The following is a 24,710-nucleotide window of genomic DNA, read 5'->3' on the forward strand; positions in this document are numbered from 1 at the left end:
CCTTCATCTCAGTCTCTGCTGTGTAATCGTTCTCTGATCAGCTCTGAATAATTCTTCATCTCCTCTGTTAAACTGCTCTTTCCCGTTTGGTCTGAAATTCTTTTTCATCTCCTCTGTTCTTCATCTTCCTTAAGGTCATCATGCCTCCTCCAGTAGTATTTCGTAGTGTCAAGCACTATCCGTTAGTTATTTCGCGTTCGCGTCCAGACTTCACTGAACGTGAAAACCCCACGATACCATTTTCTTTCTCAGAAGTCAAAGCAACAATCCGGTTCATAGTTCGACAACAAGAATATCGAGTAACAACCTTCAGGAATACGATTGATGGAAACCCTCTTCAAAGCTTTGTTGATCATCGCAGTGTTCCCTTGGTAGAAAAAGCATTCCCTATTGACGTCCCCATTCTGCTCAGCTTTCAATTTTCTATGGATCGTATCCACCATATGCTCACAGACCTAAAGATCCCTCCATCCACCATTGAGAGACTCAAAACAGAGATTTCCATATTTGCTAAGTTTTCGGCCATGACCTGCCGACGGAGAAATGCTGGAGTCTTGAATTTGGTCATAGAGATTGATGCTCCACAGGTGGAATTTCACAATGTAGTTGGAGTAATTGATGAAGAGCTCCAAGCGAGATTGATGGGTGTGGATTTAGATGGAGGTTTCAGCTTGGTTCCAGCTTCAAGATCTTCAATAGAAAAATTAGAGATCAAGGTGTTTGATAATACAGAAGATCAAGAGCTGTCTACTTCTGCCTCTACTACTACTGCTACAGATACAGAACGTGTATGATTTGCATGGATGAGTACGTGAGAGGAGCCAAAATTGCACAGTTGCCTTGTTCACATTTTTTTCATCCAGAATGCATCTTCAAATGGTTAGAACACAAGAATACGTGCCCGTTCTGTCGCTTTGCAATGCCTACAGAAACTTAGTTTCTTGAATTTTATGAAAGGATTTTCATTTTTGTGTATTGTCTTCTGAACTAATTTTTGTAACTGTAGATTTTGAATCATGTAAATATGGAAATAAAAATTTTGGCTAAAGTGTAGCTGAATGGGTGTGAATAGATTAGCTGAACAATTCTAAATATTCATCGTCATATTTGTTAAACTACATCTGAATCATCTAATAAAATATCTAATTTTTCTCCTATTATTATGGGTTAGTTAAGTTTATCCTAATATCATATCATCCGTTATCAATTTTTTTTGGTGATAATCTCTTTCTTCTTCTTCTGTTCATTATCTATCAACTTCACTAAAAATTCTTTCAACTGCGTTCATCAAGCTAGGAGTTCTTTACCCATGGAGATAGAAAAAAAATCATCAGTTAGGATTTCATCATTTAGGATTTACCCATGGAGATAAAAAGACATCATCAGTTAGGATAGTGGGAGACGGGATAGGTTTCTGGGAATTGTACGAAACAACATTTGTTTAAAAAATAAAAGATGTGGAAATCCTTTCTAATAAGACAACGGAAGAGAACGAATGGATATGATAGGATTTGAGTTGTTTGTGTTATCTTCACCAACATCTCTCCATATGATGTTCTGATAAAGGGATCAATTGGATATTCGAGTTTGGGCTTAAATGTGGGTCATCATGTCATGGATATTTTGAGAAAATTTCTTCTGTTGAGAATTAAACACGGGATTTTGAGAGAATTTCTTCTTTGAGAGTTAAACAATGGAGGTTTGAGAGACCTTCTGCTTCACTTTTAAGAGTTCAACAGTGAAGGTTTAAGAGAATTTCTTTACTTATCAAGAGTTAAACCGTGGAGGTTTTGAGAGAATTTTTTTCTTTCCTTCAAAGTTAAACAATGAAGGTTTTGTTAATTTCTTAAAAAGAAAAAAACTCTCTTGCTTAGGATTTTCAACTATCTGTATTAAATTCTCTCTCCATTGTCGTGCATCCTATTATTTTCAAGAGAATTCTTTAGGTATTTGTCCGAAGAAAAAAACTCTCTTGCTTAGGATTTTCAACTATCTGTATTAAATTCTCTCTCCATTGTCGTGCATCCTATTATTTTCAAGAGAATTCTTTAGGTATTTGTCCGTTCTCTTCCTTACTCTAATCGCCAACCCGTGAATTGAACACTATTTTCTTTCTTTCTTTCTTTCTTCTTCTTCTTCTTCTTCTTTTTTTTTTTTAATTGTTTTTTTTTAATTTAACTAGTGATAAAAGGTTAACTTACCTAATTCATAAATATTAAGAGGAAAAACAAAAATTTTATTGACAATTCATTTAGTTAATAGATCTGACGGTAGATATTTATAACCATTCAGCTAACATAATCACATGTCCGTTCAGCTACTGTCTTCCCAAAAATTGTAGGTAAATATATATTTGTTTTACAAATTATTCTTTTTTCTAAAAGCAGTTTTCTCCCGTGAAGTGAAATATGAAGTGTGAGACTCTTTACGTTCTATATTGACTCGTTCTCTCAAGTCTTTCCTCGTAACATGACACTATGTGGATTTTTGCTAGCTCAATTTGCCGCTAAGCCCTAATTGGCTGAGTCTAGTGCTCACTAGCTCTGCTGGAACAAGAAGAGACATTTTTTGAAACCCGTAAGACTGAAATTGAAAATCATACCAAACACCCTTCATGTTGATAATTCCACCCAATCTCGACCAATTTCTCTTTCAAACCACGAGTCTAATTAAGTGAGAGCCAGCGCCCATGGGAAAGTAGAAAACAATAAAGCGCAAGGATCTTGCTCGGATAATGCACTTAATGTGGTGATGCATGTAAAGTGCATGGTTCCTAGTTTAGTAAGAGCCCTAGGCCAGTATATCAAATGAAAATCCTAATCATCAAGTCCAACTAGAAGGTTTTGAGATGCTTGCTATCTCATATACAAGTCTTTCCAAGAATTAAAAACTCCGCATGGTATATGAGGTAAAGAATTCAAATCTCTTCAAGACAAGGAACAGTTCGTCAGGAGATCGGATCGGAACAGGAGGAACATGAGAGTCGTGAAAGAGTTCGTCGTCGCAGATGGAAAAGAAGAAATCAAGGTTAGATTTTGTAAATTTCTAAAAAAAAAATTATTGGAAGTAAAAAAACAAATTATAATTACATTCATACCCCTTCAGTTTTAATCACTACCGTTGGATTTTCCTTGTAAAAGTTGGTGAAATCCTGACCATTGGCAGCAGCCGCAAATAAAAATCCATAAACTGGCTTAGGCAAAACTAATTCATGCACGCATTTCTTTTTTGATGACTTCAAAGTGTGGAACACTGTTTTAACTTACTCTCACACTTTCTTTTGACAGAAAACTCCAGAATTGAAAAAGGAGAACAATCAGTGGAGGTTTAAACGGGAATCTGGGTAACATAAAATTCTGCAATAGATTTTAACATAGAACAATAATCTCTTCGTCTACCATGATTTAGTGTTCGTTGTCCCCTGCACGATATCTTATAGTCAAAGTTTGAAATACTCAGCTTAAATCTAATGAGAAGATCAAAGCACACGGATTAGGGAAATTCTCAATTACAAAGAATACAATCACTCCTCAATAATACTCTTGCAACCAAACAACATGAGAATCGAAATGCGTCTGTACAAGATCTCAGATCAATAACTGATCCACTGAAACTTACGATATCAAATGGCTTCTATGAACAACTCTCCACAAAACCACAAGTTTGAGTGACCTAACTGAAAGAAACAAAACACTATTGCAGTTTCTCAGATCTGTACTTTGCAATTCCTCTCCTGCTCTTTCACTCTTACCCCATTCAGAAATCAGTGTAATGTCAAGAAAGTCTCGGATTAAAAGCAAATGAATTCCAAAATTTGATGCAATTCACATAGTTTCCTGCATAGTAAGTAGGTAAGCAGTGTATGACATAAATTTAGTAATAATAGGCGAGGACACTAAAAAAGAAGAGTCCTCAAGAGTCTTGGCAAGACTAAATGGTTAGATGCTGAGATACCAACAAAAAATTTCAATGGAAACATGAAACAAATCAATGGTCCGATCATACGAACATCCTTTGGATCATTGGTTATCTGCAAAGTAAAGAACATAATTACTTCCACGCATTATACAATGCAATTCCTAGATCGAGCAATTATTCAGGATGAATACAATGGGAATTGCCAATACCTTGTAACTATGATGCAATTGCTGAAGCCATTCTGTGAGAAACATAGCATCGGAAATAGCTAGGAAGTACCAATTAGTACAAAGGTTTGAACCCATATCCAAGTAACTCAAATATACTTAAGTTGAAGAACTACAGTAACTCTGCTTGCTTTGACTCTCCTTTGGTGACACCTGTAGCAAACATTGTTTCTGTTCCTTCCAGGCCTTTGAGAGATCTGATTTTTGTTCTGAATCAGCTCCTGCCGTTGCAGTAGATCCATCAATGGTTCCACTGTATACGCGCATGGGACATGATGGTGCCTTCTCTAAAGAACCTGGGATATCTGGTACATTTACCAGATTGATCGCAACCAACCAGCAACCACTTGCATACTCAGGTTTCCTTCCTCTTGTCTAAAGGATCAAGCATCAAACTGTTGCTTAGCTTTGATCCGTCCATGGTAGGAAAGCTTGGAAGAGCCAAACATGAAGCACCAGTTTTCCGGTCATCTGCAGATTCCCCACTCTTCAAACAGATTCAGGGAGACATCTACTTGTGAAGATTGCAGCCAGCCCCTATCCATCCAAGTCTTGGAGCTACAGCAATTGATGAGGCTGCCCTTGGATTCTTGTAGTTTAGTATGCCACAAAACCTGGTTTTCATTGCTTTGGGCTTCAAGAATACCCATCTGCATTAGGTCATGGGACTGAGTTGATCCAGGTTACCAGTATACTGAGGCAGCAGAATTAGAGGCAGTTTCTACATTCCAGAACAGGGAAGTTTAGAACGCATTTAACTCAGTGAAGGTAGAAAGGAAAGACAACAGAACAAATATTATCTCACCAAGGAAAACGGGGGTCCATTGCTGGTCTTTGCCTTTTGTTCTTGACTGCAATTGAATGAGTCAGGTTTGAGGGGACAGAAGCAGCAAAAGGCTCAATCTCCCAAGGAGAAACCCTCTCTGGTCTTTGCATAGGAGATGCAGGTTCATCCCATTGAACCTGGAAAGAAACAACAGTTTAAGAATGCAAGTATTAAAAAGAAAAAAGAATTCCAGACAACATTGTATGCAGTAAAAGAAATTCCAACCTTCACTGATCTCCATTTAGAGTCCTTCCACAGGGACGATACATCTTCAACCCCTACAATTGTACATGCAAACCTGAAAAACAAGAACAAATGAGAAATTAGGTAAAAATTAAGAAGAAACAACTAACACAAAGAACTAAACACCAAGAAGTGTTTCACCAGAAAAATGCAACACCTTCTCTCAGCAAAATCTTCACCCTCAACTCGCATTTTGAACCACATACCAACCGAAAACCCATTTTATCAGCCTCCAAATATTTGTTCAAGCCAATAATGAACTGACTTGTCCGAACGAAAACAATGAAGAAGAGAGAAACTTATGATTGAAATTCTCGATTGAAACTGCTGGGAACCTAACCCGCACCACAAGCTTATTCAATTCATCACTCATACAATCAAAATCCAGCTCCCATCTTTGATCGACAAGTAATAACCCGCAATGATCTACGGTCCTTTTGTGGAAAGATATGAATTCGAATTGCCATGGTATCAGCGAGGTCTACCATGGCATTTTACTTAGAATTCAAATTTTCAAATTGAAAACTCATACCTGCTGCAAAGACAGAAATACTGGACAGCAGAATCCCAATTTTAAACCCACATCTGTCCATGGTGGAAAGATATGAATCCACTAATGGAAATTAGCATCATTTTTTTTTGGGAAGCGGCCTGAGAAAGGTCAAGAAACCAAAGAGAAAAGTTGAACAATGATTTGAACATCTTCAGATCATATTATTCCCAATCTGCTACACATCTTTACAAGATCTCGCCAAGATCCCTGATCATGTACAACTAATGATACTACATCCCTATCAATTACGTATCTCTGCTTGATTCCTACATATCCAATGCTAGATTTAAAACAAAACGCTGAGTCTCTCTGCTCTATACTTGGGAAGTCTCCTCCATGACTTTATTCAGTTCTCCAGCAAAAAGTTAAGTCACGGTTGGCAGTGGAGCTTTACCAGTTACCTTATTCTTATGTTCCTGCAACAGAAAGGCCCTAAATTTTAGAAATAGCAAGGACTAAAACACTAATGAACCCCACTGAAAATCTTATGCAACACAATGGTGTATCAAACTTACGATCTTCATTCTTCAATGCAATCAATGATGCCTTCAGGATATCCCAGCTGCAGGCCTAACTATTTGAGAAAACGTTAATTCAGATAACATAACCCTAAACTTATGCTCAAAAAAAGATTGACAAAAAAAATGGTTAAATTCATGTACGTGCATAAACTGATTCCACCCATTCTTTTCAGAAACAAATAACCATTTTTTTGGTGGTGACAACAAGTCTCTTCCATGGTAGATCATAGATCCCCTGGCTTTTTCATCCATATCACAAGCAGCACTTCTATAGAACCAACAAATGATACTGGGGTTTAGCAGATTCAAACAAGTTATATTCCATCATAAATACTGGAGCAATAATAAATCCATCTTCTCATTTCCATGCAACATCTATCTCTTTTGTGTAGATGATAGGCTTTAAAGAGTGGGGTAGGGACTGAGTAAACAACAGGATCTCCCAATTATAAGCACTAGATATTATATCAGTCCCCAAAAACAAAAAGTAGCAATCTAGCGACAGAGAAGTATGAAGTTTACCCTACCACTTGAATATCAAAATCCTTGCACCTTCAATATCATTGAGACAAGAACACAAACAATGCCACAACTCAACAGCTAGCAAACAGTTTTAAAGATGACAACGCTAGACTGACAAATAACTTACCAACAAAACAGAAACCAGACTTCCCAGATGTGATCGGTACATCGGCAGAAGTATTATGGGCATAAAACAGTCAAAAGTTTCAGAAAAATCAGGAGTTGGATGTTGGGATATCAACAAGTCATGGAATAAAGAAGCACGAATTCAGGAATACTAACTAACTGACATTAGATCTGCTTTCCCCAACTTCAATCCATACTGATTTGTTCCTGCCCATATTGAGTAGAAAGCACCTAGCAACCCATTCTAGGAAAACTTTGATTGCCAACCAGGCTTAAATTTCATTTCAAGATCCGCAATCATGCTAAACAGATGCCTTCCCTGTCTTAGCTGAAAGTAGTAAGAATTCCATCCCATCAAGAAAAGAGACGCATCAATCATAAAGAAAGAGGAAAGATGTGTGAGGGTCTTTTCTAGCTAGGGTTCTTCATCAATTGTAAATGGAAGTATAAGTACGAACCACCAACAGGGGAATACATGGGGCTACTTTGTCCACTACATTTAGCAAACATTGAAGCCAGTGCAGGGTAATCCTCCAAGGAAATGATAAGGCTCCCAGCAGCAATGAAGTACCCTAAGTAATATCTCAGTATGCAACAATTAGCAGAATATCAATAAGGCATTGAAAGATGGGGGAAGAAGATAAAAGTTTTTGAAGGGTAGATTGAGCATCTCACTCACTACTAGGTGTCTCACCTCATGGGATTCTCTCCTACTGTACTGTCTCTCAAAGAACTTATGGTTGTAATAAAATTTCCCCCACCCTTTTACCATCCAAACCACTCAAGGATGAAGAACAGCCCTCCTTTCTTTTATAACTTCAAAGATCATCTACGCCGTAGGGACTTGGAGGACACATTATGATCAAACAAAATTATAATTTCGTAATCCAAGATCATTCACGTGAATCAAATTCTAGGGTTAGGGTTTTTTGGAGAGATTCTAAAGAAACAAGGATTCGTGCAGAATCTTCTAGCAAATAAAACAATACAATTTTAGGGCAGTCTTTGGGTACCTAACAAAGCCTTGAGAAGTTCTTAGGAATAAAGGGGTTGTTCTGATCTAGATGGGAATAGGAGGGAAAGATAAGGAAACAAATTGGGATCCCAAGGGTTGTCAGGGTCGTAACAAAATCTATATGGGAAGGGTTTTACGTAAGATTTGATTTGACAAAACTGAACGGGATGGTATGGGAAGGCTTAGGTGATGAAAAGGCAATGGATAAAGCAAAGGGAAATTTTCTTGGTAAATTCTTGGGCAATCTTCCTTGATCTTTCTCTTTCTTTCATCATGTTTCCTTTTCATTCATTTCTTTCTTCTCTTTCTTCTATTTCTTTCTTTCTTTTCCTTTTTTTCTTTCTGGTTTTTAGATCTGCCGCAAGACTTAGAAAGGAGAAGAAAGGAGGCCGGAGGAGAAAAGGAGGGGGAGGGGGAGTCACAACGATTGGGGGGGGGGGGGGGAGCTGTCACAAGGGTAGGGGAGGGCTATAGGGAAGGTCGCAAGGGGATGGCAGGGGTATCTCAGGGTAAGGGGAGGGGTGCTAAGGGTCTTGCGGTATCAGGGGTGGGAATTCTGGGTTGCGCAATAGGGGGGGGTGGTGGTAGGGAAGCTGTGATGGGGTTGGGAAGGGACTGTGTGACTGGTGCTGATATTTGAAATCTTTTCTAGATCCGCCGAGGCCCCCTCAAAAAGGAACCCCGGTCCTCAACTCAATAAACTTTTCATTTAATAATCAGACTTATGTTCACAAATAAAGAGTAGGTTTATTTATAGCCCACCAAAAGAACTAGACTCTTAAGTGGGATTCCTTTATAAGACAAGATCCCACCACATAATTTTGACCATTGAAGAAGAATCCAACTAAAGGTACCTAATGGACACATGCTGAAATAAAACTTTAAGTTTACTTAAACTCTAAGAAGCACATGCTTACATTCTTAATTTAATTAAAACTCGAATTGGCATGTGCTAGACTAAAGACTCAAGGACTCTTAATTAACTCAAACTGTACTTCCTAACTGACTGAAACTGTTCAAAATTAAAGATAAAATTCAGAAAACAGAAACCAGCCACTAAATTAGGGCTTACATGACCAAAATACCCCCTCCTAGAAGGTTCGGCCAGCCTAGAGGGCCCACCTAAGGGTTTGGCCAAAGGCGAGGTCAACCGTGCTCACATTCATTACACTTCTAAAGTAGCAATAAGAAATGAAAAATGGCTCAAAGCAAGCAGTATTAAGCCAACTCATTCCCCACATTGTGATGTTTTGCTGAATAACTCCTCATACTGGAGAAAAACTTATAGATAAGCAATCCCACACTAACTGGGAATTCAGCATCAAATCAGTGAATTTGTAATAGAAGTGAGTAGGGTTGAATCCACAGAGATTGGTGAAGATTTAATCCTTGATAAAAATGGGGGGGTTTTGAATCAATAAACTAAATAAAAATAAACGGATGTAGTAATTAACAAGAAAATTAGAATAATAGAAGCTTTCAATCAAGATTTAATTTTAGTATTGATTCTCTCAATTGATCATTGACTTAAAAACAAAAACTTTAATTTCAAGTAGATTGGTTATGGTAATTGAGAATCAGTCCTCTAACAACCATTATTTCCCTACTTTATCGACAACCTTCGGATTTGTCCTTTGAGTTATTCCCTAATTAATAAACATAACCTTCGGATCTGTCCTTTGAGTTATGTCTATTAATCGCATAAAAATGAAAGACCCAATCCCTACTCCGTAAACCCGGAAAAGCCTTGTTTATTTAAACTAGGACATACATTCTCATAGCAAACTCTCTAGGGCATTGATTACCCATTCGAGGATGTTGTTTGTCACTTATATAAAAATAATAAATAATTATTCTAATTGACTAAGTATTGTATTAATCATCAAACAATAGATCTCTTGTCTAAGGATTAATCCAATAACAAAACATGGAAAATGTATAAATACCTGAAAATTAAAGAGAACTAATAATCCAAAGTCTCATAATTGGCGAAAATCAAACTTCCATTAATCTTGATCGAAATATGGAATTAGCTAGACATGGAAAAGAAAAATAAAGAAATGAAAATAGAAAACATTGTGCCATTCTTCCTCAGAACTGTGGCTTCCTCTTGCTGTAGCTTGTGTGCCTCAATCTCTAAAAATGCATTCCTTTTTATAGGAGATTCCTGCCAATTCTGCATCCTTTCCAATTTTGTCATTTCCATTGTTTGCTTTAGCAATGCAATTCTTCCCAATTCAGTTGTTTCCTTCCTTTTTCCTTGCCCATTTGATTATTTCCATCTTCCTCTTTGCCAATGCAATGGTTTCTAATTTAGTCACTTTCCAATTCAGCTTCTTCCTTAGATGTCTGATCATAAGAGAGAACGAAATATTTGCTTGTTGAATTAAGACATTTCATGAAAATCCTTCTGATTTTGACAAAATCAAATCTCTAGCTTTGGACATAATTAAATCATCCATCTTAATTTGGGCATGATTCTTTGATTTGATTTAAATGTGGCAATATGGTTGTAACCATTCTTTTTATGGATTTGATATCCAAATGCTATAATCTGTCCATATTCAAATAAAACAACCAATTAGTGTCTTTAAAATACAAAGGATTTAATATAATATTAATGCAATTAAGTGACCTATCAAATTCCCCCACACTTAAACCATTGCTTGTCCTCAAGCATTATTTTAAAAATTCTTCTCTTCTATGATTTCAAAAATAGATTGAAGTTCAACTAAGACTCAATAATTTCAACTAAACTTCATCAATCGACATGAATAAATAAGTTTCAATAAATCATCAGATTCAAGATGCATTAAGATCCAATACCCTCTCATTTGGATTCACTCTATACAATAAGTGTTCAAGGGTAACAAAATCACTCAAATCAATCACACCTCCACCACTAAGCATTGAATTAAACCACATACATCCAAAGGTCTTTAATAGGTTGTAATGAGGCTTTAGGTAAGGTATGCAAAAACAAGAAAACTTGGGTAAAATGAAACCAAATAAATGAGTTGAATCACAATAATATGTCATAATGAATTTTATCAGGTTCTCAAAAACTTATGGAAACCACAAAGCAAAAAGGCAAAATAGTATACACTGGAAAATTAAAGTATTTAGCTCAATGATATTATTTCCCAAGCAGCTGATTATTCTCTTCTCTTCTTCTTTTTTTTTTTTTTTTTTTAAACCAACTGATTCTTTTCAATTTTATTTTTTTTCTTCTCCAAATGCAGCAACACAATTTTTTTTTTTTTGGCGATGCACTTTAAGTAGAAGATGCATAAAGTTTGACAGTACCTGCCTTTATTTCTCACCATTAATTGATATTTCATATCAGTAACTCAACCATCCTTTGATTTGGGTTCAATAGAATGAAAAGAACAAAAAAGGTTAATGAGGTTTATATAGTAGTATATATCCAAAGAAAATGTCAAGGCTCAAAGTGGGCTCCTAGATGTAATAATCAAGGATAGACTATCAAAAGAAAGCTAAAAAGCGGTGAATCTTAGGTGCCCTTGTCATTTGTATGCATTTAATCCAATTATGTGGTTTCAGCATGCAAAAGTAAACAAGTTCTAGAAGTATCCAACCATAAAAGATCATCACTCAAGAAAATCAGAGCAAAACTAATGATGTATGCTCTTAGGTTCAAAATCTCACAAAAATTGTTTGTGTATATGAATCTTTAGCATCTTTTCATCTAAATCAGAAATTAAAACAATCTTTCATTAGCATGTGATTTCAAAGAATTTAATTGATCATGATTCATCAAAATTGAATTCAATCTGTAAATATTGATCATGCATTCCATTAAATTCATAGAAAATGAAATATTATTAAAAAAAATTTCAAGAAAATTTTACCCACAAAAAATATAAATATGATCCCCTCCCCCCACACTTAAATTTAACAATGTCCCCATTGTCATGGAAATAAGAGAATCTAGGAATATTTCCCTCATATATAAACAGTGGACTGAAGCTGAGCAATCAAGCGAAAAGTGTAGAATTCAAAAACACCCGCCATCCAGAAAAGAAGAGAAAAAAAATTAAATTTCTAACAATAAATTTTTTTTAAAAAAATTAATGAAATCAATAAAAAAGAGGAAAATAATTAAAGTAAACAAAATTGGGTTGCCTCCCAATAGCGCCTTCGTTTAACGTCTTTGGCTAGACAATATTTTGCAATTCATCCTCTATTCCAAACTCTTCTTTTACAATCTGCAATTCTTCAAGAGTTAAACCATTACTAAGTGCAATTTTTTACTTATCTTCATTAAAAAAATAAAAGTTTTTTTAGCTAGTGTCAATGGCATCAAAAGCATAAACAGCATTAGGATATTTCATGGAAGCATAGATATTAAACTTAATAATCTCACAAATCAAACTCCATTTTTAATGTTCCATCATGCACATTGATTATAGTTCTAGCAGTTTTCAAAAAAGGTCTCCCCAATAAAATCAAACTTGAGTTAGGAGAATAGTCTTCTTCCATATCAAGTACATAAAAATCTATAGGAAAAACTAATCCATTTACTTGAACTAAAACATCTTCTAACATCCCTTCAGGATAAACATTTGATCTATCAGCCAATTGGGTTATTATGCCAGTATTTTTCTAAGGTCCAACTTTCAAAGATTTATAAACTGATAAAGACATAACATTAATAGAAGCACTCAAATCACATATAGCCTTCTCAACTTTCACATTACCTATTTTACAAGGAATGACAAACATACCTGGATCCTTGCACTTTGAGGGTAATTTCTTTTGTAACACAGCTGAGACATTTTCCCCCCACACTTATTTTCTCATTGCCTTGCAACTTTCTTTTATTAGTACATAATTCCTTAAGAAATTTTGCATAGCGATGAATTTGTTTGATAGCATCAATTAAAGGAATATTTACCTTAACTTTGCAAAATGTCTCAAGAATTTCTTTTTCCTCTTCAAGTTTTTTGATTGAGTCTTGTTTGAAAAGGAGCGGGTGTTACCTTCAGACTTACATGTTGTACAGGAGGTGTTACTTCTTTTTCTGTCTCCTCTCTTAATTTGAATAATGAACAATGTGTCCTTCTAACTCTTTGCCACTTCTCAATGTCATGGCACTCACATTTTGCTTTGGATTGATAATTATTTGTGAAGGCAATTTTCCTTGATTCTCAAGCTTACTTACTGAAGATGCGAGTTGACTGATTTGATTCTCCAAGTTCTGAATGCTTGCTTTTGTATCCTGTTGGAATTGATGAGAAGTAAGAGCAAGGGATTCAACTAATTGTTCAAGAGACTTACCTTGCTTAGGAGCTTGTTGATATTGTTGATCGGACTGCCTAGGCTGATATTGTTGTTGAAAATTGTTAGCTCTAGGCCCATAACTCAGATTTGGGTGATCCTTCCATCCTGGATTATATGTGTTTGAGTATGGATCATATCTTTGTGGTGGACCTGGGAATCCTCCAACATTATTGGCTTGTTCATGAGTCCCATCTTGAAGCGTTGGACATGTATCTGTTGAATGATTTGCTTTAAAGCAAATACCACAAGCCTTCAATTGTTAATATTTCCTACAACCAATTTTTCCACAAGAGAAGTTAGATTATCCAAACGTTGGTCAATGGAAGAGACACTTACCTCATTAACTAATCTTTGGTGGATTCGACACCCATCAAATTTTGGCGCCATTGCCGGGGAATGGTTCTTTTAGATTTATTCCTTTTGCTTTGTTTTATTTTATTTTATTTTATTTCCTTTTTTTTCCTTAATCTCTTGGTTGTTTGTTTTATGCCTTGTTACACTTGTACAGATGAACTTCAATTTGATCCTAAGATTGAGAAAACAGCCCATAGATTGAGGAAGGAAACCAAACAACATTTTCAGGGAGTATCATCTTCTTCATCTTCTAGTATTGATTTAATTGGATTATTTGGCTTGAAGAAGAAACCATGGATGCTAATAATATTAATGAGAGGACCTTAAAAGATTTAGCCATGCCAAATTTGAACCAACAACCATTATGTATTAAATATCCAAATATTGAGGTTGCTTTTGAATTAAAATCTGGTTTGATTCACTTACTCCCCACTTTCCGTGGTCTTGCAGGTGAAGATCACCATAAACATCTCAAGGAGTTCCATGTGGTGTGCTCCACAATGAGGGCACATGGTGCAACCGATGAACAAATCAAGTTACGAGCCTTTCCATTTTCTTTGTCTGAAAAAGCTAAAGATTGGTTATACTACTTACCTTTTGGTTCAATAACCACCTGGATAGAGATAAAACGGCGGTTTCTTGAAAAGTTTTTTCCTGCCTCGCAAGCTGCTACTATAAGGAAAGATATATGTGAAATCCGACAATATCATGGAGAAACTCTTCATGAGTATTGGGAAAGATTTAAGCAATTGTGCGCTAGTTGTCCCCAACATCAAATTTCTGACCAACTTCTAATTCAATATTTTTATGAAGGGCTATCTAACAAGGATAGGAATATAATTGATGCTGCTAGTGGAGGTGCATTGGTACATAAAACCCCTACTAAGACAAGAAATTTAATTTCTAATATGGCTGCCAACACTCAACAATTTAGGACTAGACGGGATGATCCACCAAGAAAAGTTAATGAGGTGAGTGTCTCTTCAATTGACCAACGTTTGGATAATCTAACTTCTCTTGTGGAAAAATTGGTTGTAGGAAATATTAATAATTGAAGGCTTGTGGTATTTGCTTCAAAACAAATCATTCCACAGATGCATGCCCAACACTTCAAGATGAGACTCATGAACATGTCAATGTTGTTAGTGGATTCCCAGATCCACCACAAAGATATGATCCATACTCAAACACATATAATCCAGGATGGAAGGATCACCCAAATCTGAGTTATGGGCCTAGAGCTAACAATTTCCAACAACAATATCAGCCTAGGCAGTCCAATCAACAATATCAACAAGCTCCTAAGCAAGGTAAGTCTCTTGAACAATTAGTTGAATCCCTTGCTCTTACTTCTCATCAATTCCAACAGGATACAAAAGCAAGCATTCAGAACTTGGAGAATCAAATCAGTCAACTCGCATCTTCAGTAAGTAAGCTTGAGAATCAAGGAAAATTGCATTCACAAATAATTATCAATCCAAAGCAAAATGTGAGTGACATGACATTGAGAAGTGGCAAAGAGTTAGAAGGACACATTGTTCATTATTCAAATTAAGAGAGGAGACAGAAAAAGAAGTAACACCTCCTGTACAACATGTAAGTCTGAAGGTAACACCCGCTCCTTTTCAAACAAGACTCAATCAAAAAACTTGAAGAGGAAAAAGAAATTCTTGAGACATTTCGCAAAGTTGAGGTAAATATTCCTTTAATTGATGCTATCAAACAAATTCATCGCTATGCAAAATTTCTTAAGGAATTATGTACTAATAAGAGAAAGTTGCAAGGCAATGAGAAAATAAGTGTGGGGGGAAAATGTCTCAGCTGTGTTACAAAAGAAATTACCCTCAAAGTGCAAGGATCCAGGTATGTTTGTCATTCCTTGTAAAATAGGTAATGTGAAAGTTGAGAAGGCTATATGTGATTTGGGTACTTCTATTAATATTATGTCTTTATCAGTTTATAAATCTTTGAAAGTTGGACCTTAGAAAAATACTGGCATAATAACTCAATTGGCTGATAGATCAAATGTTTATCCTGAAGGGATGTTAGAAGATGTTTTAGTTCAAGTAAATGGATTAGTTTTTCTCTGTAGATTTTTATGTACTTGATATGGAAGAAGACTATTCTCCTAACTCAAGTTTAATTTTATTGAGGAGACCTTTTTTGAAAACTGCTAGAACTATAATCAATGTGCATGATGGAACATTAAAAATGGAGTTTGATTTGTAAGATTATTAAGTTTAATATCTATGCTTCCATGAAATATCCTAATGATGTATATGTTGTTTATGTTTTTTATGCCATTGACATTTTAGCTCAAAAAACATTTAATTTTTGTGATGAAGATAAGTTAAAAATTACACTTAGTAATCGTTTAACTCTTGAAGAATTACAGATTGTAAAAGAAGAGTTTGGAATAGAGGATGAATTCCAAAATACTGTCTAGCCAAAGACATTAAATGAAGGCGCTATTGGGAGGCAACCCAATTTTGTTTACTTTAATTATTTTCCTCTTTTTTATTGATTTCATTAATTTTATTTTATTTTTTATTGTTAGAAATTTTAACTTTTTTTTCTCTTCTTTTCTAACTGCCAGATGTTTTTGAATTCTACACATTTCGCTTGATTGCTCAGCTCCAGTCCACTGTTCTATATATGAGGGAAGTATTCCTAGATTCTCTTATTTCCATGACAATGGAGACATTGTTAAATTTAAGGTGGGGGGAGGGGATCATATTTATATTTTTTGTGGGTAAAATTTTCTGAAATTCTTTTTAATAATATTTCATTTTCTATGAATTCAATGGAATGCGTGATTAATATTTACAGGTTGAATTCAATTTTGATGAATCAAGATCAATTAAATTCTTTGAAATCACATGCTAATTAAAGATTGTTTTAATTTCTGATTTAGATGAAAGGATGCTAAAGATTCATATACACAAACAATTTTTGTGAGATTTTGAACCTAAGAGCATACATCATTAGTTTTGCTCTGATTTTCTTGATTGAGTGATGATCTTTTATGGTTGGATACTTCTAGAACTTGTTTAGTTTTGCATGTTGAAGCCACATAATTGGATTAAATGCATACAAATGACAAGGGCACCTAGGATTCACCGCTTTTTAGCTTTCTTTTGATAGTCTATCCTTGATTATTACCTATAGGAGCCCACTTTGAGCCTTGACCTTTTCTTTGGGTATGTACTACTATATAAACCTCATTAACTTTTTTTTGTTCTTTTCATTCTATTGAACCCAAATCAAAGGATGGTTGAGTTACTGATATGAAATATCAATTAATGGTGAGAAAGAAAGGCAGGTATAATCAATCTTTACGCATCTTCTACTTAAAGTGCATCGCCAAAAAAAGAAGAAAAAGAAGAAGAACCTGATAAAAATTGATTATGACATATTATTGTGATTCAACTCATTTCTTTGGTTTCATTTTACCCCAGTTTCCTTGTTTTTCCATACCCTACCTAAAGCCTCATTACAACCTATTAAAGACCTTTGGAAGTATGTGTTTAATTCAATGCTTAGTGGTGGAGGTGTGATTTCTTTACAAGCATATGGTAAATTATCCTTTTGTGATTGATTTGAGTGATTTTGTTACCCTTTAACACTTGAGTGTATAGAGTGAATCCAAATGAGAGGTATTGGATCTTAATGCATCTTGAATCTAATGATTTATTGAAACTAGTTTATTCATGTTGATTGATGAAGTTTAGTTGAAATTTTTGAGTCTTAGTTGAACTTCAATCTATTTTTGAAATCATAGAAAAAAAAAAGAATTTTTACAATAATGCTTGAGGACAAGCAATGGTTTAAGTGCGGGGTAATTTGATAGGTCACTTAATTGCATTAATATTATATCAAATCCTTTTTATTTTAAAGAGACTAATTGGTTGTTTTATTTGAATATGGATATATTATAGCATTTTGATATCAAATCCATAAAAAGAATGGTTACAACCATATTGGCACATTTTTAAATCAAATCAAAGAATCATGTCCAAATTAAGATGGAAGATTTGATTATGTCTAAAGCTAGAGATTTGATTTTGTCCAAATCAAAAGGATTTTCGTGAAATGTCTTAATTCAACAAGCAAATATTTCGTTCTCTCTTGCGATCAGACATCTAAGGAAGAAGCTGAATTGGAAAGTGACTAAATTAGAAACCGTTGTATTGGCAAAGAGAAAGATGGAAATAATCAAATTGGCAAGGAGAAAGAAAGGAAGCAACTGAATTGGGAAGAATTGCATTGCTAAAGCAAACAATGGAAATGACAAAATTGGAAAGGATGCAGAATTGGCAGGAATCTCCTATAAAAAGGAACGCATTTTCAGAGATTGGGGAACACAAGCTACAGCAAGAGGAAGCCACAGTTCTAAGGAAGAACGGGCAATGTTTTCTATTTTCATTTTTTTATTTTTCTTTTCCATGTCTAGCTAATTCCATCTTTCAATCAAGGTCCGACATGGAGCGACATGTCGCCCAACTTTTTGGGATGTGCCGGAACCGATTGCCATTAAAGCATATTAGATCTGCTTTTGCCATTGTCGGACCGTGGTTCCACCGAAAGAGAAAATCAAAGAAAGAAAGATTTAGAAGAGGAAAGAAAGAAAAGGCCAAGTAAAGCAGAAGAACGGTGTGAACAGGCGCATGTGGGGACGGTTGATGTCGTCGGGTTCAGAAACGAGAAAAATGCTTGCTGTGAACCGATTGCCATTAAAGCATATTAGATCTGCTTCTGCCATTGTCGGACCGTGGTTCCGTCGAAAGAGAAAATCAAAGAAAGAAAAGGCCAAGTAGTGCAGAAGAACGGTGTGAACAGGCGCGTGTGGGGACGGTTGATGTCGTCGGGTTCATAAACGAGAAAAATGCTTGTTGTGTTTAACAAATCCATCGCCAAGAGTCCTGAAGGACTGCAAAGCCCTGATTCAGAATCGGTTTCCGCTTTGAAAGATGGGTTTTTGGCCCAGCATTTCTCATCAATTCATCCAGGTTATGTAACCATTAATCTTGGTTCTGCTGGTGTCATGGCCTTTACTACTGATAAACAGAACCCTCTCCTTCCAAAGTATAAAAATTTTCTATAGATCGGGATTTTCTTATACTTTTCCTATACTTCTTTGTGTTTTTCAGTATGTGTTTGATGATCTATTGATCGTGAATGTCTATACAAACGATCGATCCAAGAATTTCTTATTCTCAACTTCAGCTATGACGATCTTCATCTGTCGAAATTTCGACCGTCGGCGATATATCTCCGACTTCTGGTAAAGTCGGTGTCGCTGGGGGGTTTCGTGTCGCCCCCCAAGGACATGGCGATTTATCGCCGACACAAGGTACCGTGCTTTTGATCAAGATTAATGGAAGTTTGATTTTCGCCAATTATGAGACTTTGGATTATTAGTTCTCTTTAATTTTCAGGTATTTATACATTTTCCATGTTTATTTTGTTATTGGATTAATCCTTAGACAAGAGATCTATTGTTTGATGATTAATACAATACTTAGTCAATTAGAATAATTATTTATTATTCTTATATAAGTGAAAAATAACATTCTCGAATGGGTAATCAATGCCCTAGAGAGTTTGATATGAGAATGTATGTCCTAGTTTAAATAAACAAGGCTTCTTCGGGTTTACTAACTAGGGATTGGGTCTTTCATTTTTATGCGATTAATAGACATAACTCAAAGGACTGATCCGAAGGTTATATTTATTAATCGCATAAAAATGAAAGACCCAATCCCTAGTCAGTAAACCCGGAAAAGCCTTGTTTATTTAAACTAGGACATACATTCTCATAGCAAACTCTCTAGGGCATTGATTACCCATTCGAGCATGCTATTTGTCACTTATATGAGAATAATAAAAATTATTCTAATTGACTAGGTATTGTATTAACCATCAAACAATAGATCTTTTGTCTAAGGATTAATACAATAACATAATAAACATGGAAAATGCATAAATACCTGAGAATTAAAGAAAACTAATAATCCGAAGTCTCACAATTGGCGAAAATCAAACTTCCTTTAATCTTGATCGAAAGATGAAATTAGCTAGACATGGAAAAGACAAAATAAAGAAATGAAAATAGAAAACATTGTCCGTTCTTCCTCAGAACTGTGGCTTCCTCTTGCTGTAGCTTGTGTTCCCCAATCTCTGAAAATGCGTTCCTTCTTATAGGAAATTCCTGTCAATTTTGCATCCTTTCCAATTTTGTCATTTCCATTGTTCGCTTTAGCAATGCAATTCTTCCCAATTCAATTGTTTCCTTTCTTTCTCCTTGCCCATTTGATTATTTCCATCTTCCTCTTTGCCAATGCAATGGTTTTTAATTTAGTCACTTTCCAATTCAGCTTCTTCCTTAGATGTCTGATCGCAAGAGAGAACGAAATATTTGCTTGTAGAATTAAGACATTCCACGAAAATCCTTATGATTTGGACAAAATCAAATCTCTAGCTTTAGACATAATCAAATCTTCCATCTTAATTTGGACATGATTCTTTGATTTGATTTAAAAATGTGTCAATATGGTTGTAACCATTCTTTTTGTGGATTTGATATCTAAATGCTATAATCTGTCCATATTCAAATAAAACAACCAATTAGTCTCGTTAAAAAACAAAGAATTTTATATAATATTAATACAATTAAGTGACCAATCAAACCAGAATCTATTTTTTTACTCTTCATCTGAACTTCCTTTTGGGCTAGTTGAATCAACTAAAACTGTTTTCCACCACATCACCTTCGACGTTCTACATAAAGGTGCATTGATAGTACAAAAACGTATGAAAACTTACCAAATTATTCAACAAACAATAGTATCATATGTTCTTCACATTAATTTCTTACCAAAAAATTATGAATATGCATAGGGGATAGGGCTCCAAAAAAAATTTACCAATGAATTTTAGGAACGAAAAATTACCTTTATTTTAAGGCTTCTAAATGGATGTTCCTCTGAATGATCTCATGATCTTGGTGAGCACAATGAGCTGTGGCATCATCAAAATTAACATGATATTTCTCTAAAGTTTCTTACTCCAACCTGAATTTGGGCGACCACCCCATTGTCATCATTTTTATAAAAATTGCTAAGGGTCATATGGTTTTTCCGACAAGACAATGGAGAAATGTTTGGACATTAAATCATTCACAATTTAAACGTGACTTAGAGATTGAATCCCTCAGTGTGTTATTAGTTTCTACAAATGCAGTTTCCTCTATTCCCTATATTTGATATAAGCTGACACTTATCGCTTAATGTGGTAGTTGATTGATAGATTTTTAACGGTTCTAATATCTGCTCAAGTATGAAGTGAAGTCAGTGTGTGGGTACCAACAAACAGGTCTTGGTTATTTATGCTCAATGGCTTGTCTTCCCTGCAATAGCATTTTAAAAAGTTATCTGATGCCATCTCTCCAGATTTATACCTAGCATTAATGATCAAACAGGGTTACTCATTAGTGTATTTTTAATTACTTACATCCAGAAGAAAAAAAAAACTCTGTAATTTTAACTGATGAAAATATATTCTCAAACATTAACATGATGAGGTCCAATGTACTATTACCATCAAAATGCAGGGTTTCCATTCGCTTAACCAGAATCGCAACAAGATCCCAACGACATTCAGGGCATATATTTGCAGACTCTAAACTTAAATCTCAAACAAAAAAGTGCAATATAAAATACTTGCCAATAAAAATGAGCATATATTATATCACAAGTGTGCAACATGATCCCAATGACATTAAGCATGTTTAGTGCTGACTATGAACTTACATGTAAAAGAAAAGTTTTGCACAATAAATAACTTGCCAATAAGAACAAGCATATATTATATTATTTATAAGAGTGTTCTAGTGCAGGGAGGCTCCCACTACTAAGTGTCCTGGAGGGGAAAGCAAATGCAGCCTTAATTTCCAGGTTTTAAGTCTCAGTTTTGCCCAAAAACAGCAGTAAACCTGAGTTCTGTAAAGAACTTGCCTCGGTAATTGGTTTCCGTGGCATATGGCAGAGATAGGTTTCAAATTTGATGTCCCTACTAAAGGGATTCTAGATACAATGGAAACATTGATTTTTAAGAACTCAAACCTAAAATGGTACCTTGATGTTGGTACATTAAGCGGTATGTGAGATCGACTCTGAACTCTTCCTCTGGCCCTTTGCCTTTCTTCCATCTTTAGTCTTCCTCCCTTCAAATGTTTAGACATGCTCTCTCTCACCTAATAATAAACCTGTATACATTCAGTGTTCCTTGCATCATCCAGACCACAATGAGGATGCACCACCCACCAGACAGCCAACTGGACTGCCTCCTTGAGAGTACATCTAACTCCACCAAAGACCTCATGGAATGGGACTTTTAAGTTGATCCACCTGTAGAAATACAGAGGTTTTTGGATCCTTTTGAAGTGGCATTCAGATTCCAACATAACCCGGCAACCCCAGTTTGACCATGTTACCACCACAAAGTTAGTGTGCTTAATTCATTCATCCCCCAGCCATTTATCATGCATAAGCAAAGGTTCACCTAATGGAACGCCTCTATCCACCTGAATTTGCTGAATGCCAGTCAGCTCTTCGCAGAAATCACTTAGGTTATGGTGAAGCGTAGGCCGCACATATGTTTGAAAAGAAGCCTATAGTTGCCCAGTCACACTGTTCACAAGGACAGATGGAAATTCAATGATTTCTTGTGGGTGGGGATTCTTTTCCTTATCACAGGTCGCCTCAAAGTCTATCACCACAAAGTATTGAAACTCTTGAAACTAAGCACCCACAATGCCCTTAACTAATTGTCATGGTTAGCTTGGAAATGAAGATTTGTTGTGGAAAACTGCACAATGTTCCTGGAAGCAGCTACATTTGCATTGGGAGGCCAACTGGTGTGCATTGCCTGGAAGGATGGTTTGGTGGGTTTAGTCTTGGTCTTGGTCTTGGTGGATTTGGTAACAAAGCTGCTGGCAAAGGATGTAAATCGATGGAAGGCCTCTGCTCTGGTGGGTTTATAACAATTGATACAGGTGCAGGCTTCACATTGTGCATTTGTCCAAACTCCACTGATTCAGACTTCAGTGTGAACTGCTTCATAAGATGCCTTGGTGAGATAGGAATGGAAGATGATTGTTGGCTTAGAGATGGAGAGACAGCTATCCAGGGTGGTTGTTTTCCAGGAAACACAGCACCAGGAACCTGTCGTGATGAGAGTACCTGCAATGCTGGTTGACATATTGGGGCACTGGATTAGCCATTGAGTTTTGAAAGGACAAATAGGAAATGCTTGGAATTTGGGTGCAAGGAGGAGGGTGCAAGTCCCAGGCATATCACTTGAATGCTGCTGAAGCCTGTGAGAAATGTCCACAACCAACTTGGGTTCTCCCTCTACGCTGCAAAAGAAGGAAAGTTCCATCAAAAGCAGAGAAATACCAAGTTTAACATTGAATATTTAAAAGTGACAGAAAGAGAAAGAGAGAATGGGTGGTAGTTGAAGAAAGAGAAACAGAGAAGAAGGTACAGGTTTGGTTCCTTCTTGTTAATGGGGCAAGTATGTCTTCCTCAAAAATCTGACATGCCATAATGTGATCATATAGAATGGTTGCATACACAATCTTGAATTTTAAGTGCCAATTCATAACTATCCTCTGCACCTCATTTATTAAGTGCTACAAAGCCAATGTTGCTCAAAGTAATTAATTTGTGCATACATGGACACTTTAGGTAATTGCAATAACTCTTCCAAAATCCTTGATCCTTCCACACGCTGGCCAATGGCATCAATTTCTCCATGGCAACAAATAGTCATACTCCCAAGAGCAGGCGTATTAGCTAGTAGAAATTTAATGAATTCGAATTTAAGTCTTATACCAAAATCATAGCTAATAGTGACATTTTGAAAATGGATCAGTAAGCACTCTGGGTCATCTTGTACTTCCCAAAATTCCTTTTTTTTTTTTTTTTTTTGGATGAATAAAAAATTAAATTACTAAAAGCCAAAGAGAACACATACAAAGGGGAAAGAGAGGGGGAGGGGAGAGTCCCAATCAAGAAGGGGACAAGAAAGAAGCTGAGAGACTCCAAGAACTAACAATCAACCTATTTCTTGGAAAGTCAGCAACAGGGGGGTGGGGAAGAGAACAAAGCCTTGAAGAAACATCAAAATAGATGGCATTCCAAATCATATCTCGAGATCGGGATTTGGAAGTTCATCTTCTCATGTTATGCTCCCACCAAAGATGGTGTATAGTGACGGCAAAGACAAGCTTACCCACAAGGTCACCGATAGTAGTACCGGCAAAGTTTCTCAGGATCCAATTCCAATCTCGAACAAAGCCCAAAGAACGACGCGATCTGGGCCAAATGGAGGCAAAGGCTAGGACCAAACAAAGCGGGAAAGTAGGCAAAAGAAAAAAAGATGGTCAATGTCCTCTAAACTATTCCAACAAATGGTACAATTAGGGTTGGTGGGTATGTGGCGGCTTATGAGAAAAGTTTGGGTAGGGAGGGCAAGGTTAAGGGTTCTCCAAAGAGTAAGAGCATGGCGAGGGATATGGCTTTTAAACCAAACAAGGGGGGACCAAGGTATAGGGGGAGAGGGGCTCTCAAAAGGTTCCAAGCTGATGCAGTAGGAAAAGAAGAAGAGTGGGGGTGGAGCCAAATAATGCGGTCCTCGGTGAGGGGTAAGAGGGGGGCGGAGGGAGTTCCAAACCTGTGTGAGACATGTGGGGGGAAGGGGACCAAGAACCAACGGAAATGAAAGTGGAAAGGGGAGCAGTTTTTGGAATATTGAAGTTGTAAACGGTTCTGGGGGCAAGGAGAGTGTATAGGATGCCCATCGTATGCCAAGGGTCAAGCCAAAACGAAGTGGAGACACCAGTAGAAACTTGGACAGAAATGGCAGAGAGAGCACGACCTCGGAGAAGGAGGAGCTTTCTCCAGATTCAAAAGGGGTTGGAGGGGGGCGAGATAGTCCAAATGGAGTCACTCTTGAGGAGATAGGAATAAACCCAGGAAACCCAAATGGAGTCATGTTTGGAAGTAATCTTCCAAATGAGCTTCATGAGGCAAGCCAT

General features: G+C 36.2%; 1 protein-coding gene across 3 annotated transcripts in view; it reads right to left on the reverse strand.

Annotated features, from left to right (window-relative positions):
* The window catches only part of LOC149013052 (homeobox-leucine zipper protein HOX32-like), a 47,380-nt gene that overhangs the window by 16,492 nt on the left and 6,178 nt on the right, over window positions 1-24,710 (reverse strand). Inside the window, exons 4-9 of one of the 3 annotated variants that reach the window (XR_016174138.1) lie at window positions 21,745-23,027; window positions 6,283-6,337; window positions 5,197-6,183; window positions 4,951-5,108; window positions 4,128-4,866; window positions 3,174-4,030 (exon numbers count right to left, since the gene is read on the reverse strand). The exons of 1 other annotated variant lie outside the window; for it this stretch is intronic. The gene's annotated coding sequence lies outside the window, so the exon portion shown is untranslated. Of the gene's footprint in view, window positions 1-3,173; window positions 4,031-4,127; window positions 4,867-4,950; window positions 5,109-5,196; window positions 6,184-6,282; window positions 6,342-21,744; window positions 23,028-24,710 lie in introns of those variants that run through there. One more of the 3 variants, XR_016174139.1, reaches the window with a different exon arrangement.

This window comes from Hakea prostrata, chromosome 6 (genome assembly GCF_041222555.1).
Source record: "Hakea prostrata isolate BN-2017 chromosome 6, UWA_Hpros_2, whole genome shotgun sequence".
Taxonomy (NCBI): domain Eukaryota; kingdom Viridiplantae; phylum Streptophyta; class Magnoliopsida; order Proteales; family Proteaceae; genus Hakea; species Hakea prostrata.